The following is a 3,608-nucleotide window of genomic DNA, read 5'->3' on the forward strand; positions in this document are numbered from 1 at the left end:
TAATGAAAAAATTAATTCAAATATTAGTATGTTAATAAACGTGGGAAAAGGTCTAATGAAATAATTAATTTGTGTTCATAAGTCAACGATAAGAATGTGTGGCTATGTAATTATTAATTACTAATTAGGTAACAAATAATAGGTAGGTAGGTCATAGATACCTCTCTAATATTTACCGGCTATCATATTAAACTCTAAAAGTTCAAAGTTAATATTGTGAAAAATAGTAGCTTAAGCTAATTAATTATTAATTATTAGTTATTATCTTCAATTAAGTTAAAAATAATTTAATACATTTTTTTTATCTATCTAGTACCTGGGTTTAGTAATTGGTAGGTATCACAAACCTACTAAATGTACACAACTGAAATATTTTTAAAAAAAGTTAAATATTTTGTTAAAAATGTGTTCATTTTTATTGAACACTAGTACTAGTGGTTTAGGCAATAATATAATGTTTGTGCCAATTAAATTATTTAATTAAGAAAAATGTATTTAAAAAAAAAAATTGATTAATAAATTGAATGTACCTATTATATTTTAAATTAACTACAAATAGCGTAATTTATTATGATAGAAATTATAATTATTTAAATAATTATGTTAAGTTATGTTATAGCACAATATATTGAAGTAAATTATACTATGCATAATCGTATTCGTTCTTATTCAGAAACGCCAACATTGAATAACATCAACGTGAATGTAAAAGTAAATCATTATATAAAATATATTTAAATAGTCTAATTTACTCGCATTTTCTCATCCTTCGATAGCTCAGTTGGTAGAGCGGTGGACTGTAGTAGTACCAATTCACAGATATCCATAGGTCACTGGTTCAAATCCGGTTCGAAGGAAAAATTTTGCAATTTTTTCATAAATCTTACATACGTATTCTTTTAATATTACTACATAATATTATTATTATCATTGGTATTTTATCTATTTGCAATCTTACCCGTTTAAAAAACATATAATTTCTTTATTTTTTAATGAAAACATTAATTTTGTTTCATTCGGTCAAAGGTAAATAGATAATATAATTTGAAATAAAATTGAAACCGAAAAAATAGTACCTAAGTTGACTTATTTATTAGTTCATTGATTATAAACTATAAAGTATTACTTTTTAATACCAAACATTTTTTGAAAATCTAAAACAGATAACTAGGTATGAATCCAACAATTTCTAGAATAATTCGAGTACAAATAACATTAGCACAATATATTAAGTTATGAAAAAGGTCAACAACAACCATTATATTTTTACATATTACAATATAATACATAATACCATTTAGCATTTTTAAATATTTATTGAATGTTTAATGATGTTTTATGCAATCCAGTTGATGTATCATAATCTTTAAGTTATAGATCACAAAATTTAAAAATGTACTTATAAATTAAAATATTATTTCACGTGGTTAGTAAAAAATGTGAATCCAAATATACGAACCATTATAAAACAATATAAGTATTATATATATAAGTAATAAGTATACATATTTTATATATAAGTATATAAACCAGGCCATTATCTAAAGTTTTACTGAAGTTCAGAAGTTACACTATTTCGTATTTTCTATGCGCTGTTTCATTATGGATAAAATTCATCAGTTACAAGTCAACCACGTTGGATGACTCTTGTTTATCGGAACTCAATTAAATCTATTTAAATAATATTTAAATATAATATTATGATATTATCATCAAACGAAATTAAAAAGCAAGCGATGATGTAAAACAAATCGTGTGAATATTATACTATTTAATTTTAGTGTATTGTGTATATAATACCAATAAAGTTACTTTATTATATTATAAGTTATTATTTTTACTCAAGTCCACTCTTTGTTATACCTACGTCTCGGTAACTATATTATAATATTGCTACATATTTGAATAGTCCTGTTTGTCGCTCTTACGTGCGGTTAACGATATTCAAGATTTTTCTTTTCATCATACCTATATAAAATATAAATACTTCATGTGTCAACTAAAATTCATTAGGTATTTAATTATATTTAATTTAATTGTATTATTTTAATATTTAAAGTTCAAACCATATTTTTTTAAAGTATCGCGTTTAATATACAATATTATATAGATAACGACGTTATGTATCTCTCTAAAATATGGTTGAATATTAATTCTGTATTAGTACTCTTTGTGGCGACACCTCCTTAATTAGATGACCTTTTTCACTTGAATTTTCTCCGGGTGTTTTTGAGGCAATTCGAGTACATAAAAACAGTACATCTGAATTGCTTCCCATAGTCTCATTGCATACCTTATTAATTATAATATATAGATAGTGTCTACGTATACTATTGATTACAATAACGATTTCTATAATGTTAAAAAAATATACATTTCACCAATATTTACTATAGTGAAACCTCTAATACCGGACACCTCTAAATAGCTGACACCTCCGTATAGCAGACATCTTCAAATAGTGGAAATTTTTTTTTGAAACAAACTATACAGAGTCCTTTGAGTAGCGGACAAAATTTCAGTGACCGAGACAGAGTGTATGGTATTTACTATTTAGTGGTTTCAGTATTGAAATATAGTTGCTTTTGCCAGTTTAGACTCATTTGTTACTTTATTTTTTATTATTTATTCTGGGGTTAGTAGATTACGTAGCATAGGCATAATTATTTGTTATTATAATATCCACTGTTATTACCAATTATTATTGCTATGTTGGTATATTTATTAAAATATTTATAATTATTTGAATTATTGACAATAAAATATTTATTTACTCATTATTTTTATACCTATTTATATATAGACACTTGCGTATAGGCCTTTTGAACTATTATTAATTACACCATCACTTTTTTATTTTTAACATTCGACATTCACTTATTATTTAATTTATTCAATATATCAATTTTTCATATAGTGTAAGGGCGGACTTATATCCTTTTGGATTTATCACAGTTTGTGCATCCATAATATTGTTTTTAATTAAAAAAAAAATCAATATTTCAGATTCAAACTAGAAATCAATTACCTAATTATAATATGTATCGTAGGGAATTCCAGTGCAAGTGAGTCTCTACCTAGGATAGATGGCAATATTCAAGTACCTAACCCTTATTACAAAAAAAAAATTCACGGGACGCAATTCGAGGGTCAGATGGGAGGCACACTCCAGTGTGCCCGTTGTAAGTATACTCGAGTCGTACTGCCAAGTTTACTCAACTAAATAAATGTCTCGTTTAGAAAACGATACATTTTGACGTAGAACGCGATTTTCAAAATATAATAATATTTTTATGTTACGACGATCAATATACGAGTGTCTAGTGTTTACTACATTTGCCGTCCACTGTGGTGATATTATATTATTAAAATATTATTTATTTTTACTACTTATATATAACGCGATGTATAGTGCAATATCGTCCCTACTATAATAGTTATCAAAGTTCGAGTTGATGAAACGTATTCGTACAATAATATTATGTTCCACTCTGTGATCACCGTACATCGCCAATGGATTATTACCACTGACTATAATAATATATAGTTCATTGGACCCCTCGTGGAAGTAATAGTTATACTTTCCTTTATCATATTATACCTATCTA

The 3,608-nt window shown here is 25.7% G+C and overlaps 1 non-coding gene across 1 annotated transcript; it reads left to right on the top strand.

Annotated features, from left to right (window-relative positions):
• The first annotated feature begins 766 nt into the window (after nt 1-766).
• Nucleotides 767-857, top strand: Trnay-gua (transfer RNA tyrosine (anticodon GUA)). The gene is given in 2 exon segments: nt 767-803; nt 822-857. It is a non-coding gene; the product is annotated as a tRNA-Tyr (tRNA).
• Nucleotides 858-3,608: the final 2,751 nt, after the last annotated feature.

This window comes from Metopolophium dirhodum, chromosome 2 (assembly GCF_019925205.1).
Source record: "Metopolophium dirhodum isolate CAU chromosome 2, ASM1992520v1, whole genome shotgun sequence".
NCBI lineage: Eukaryota > Metazoa > Arthropoda > Insecta > Hemiptera > Aphididae > Metopolophium > Metopolophium dirhodum.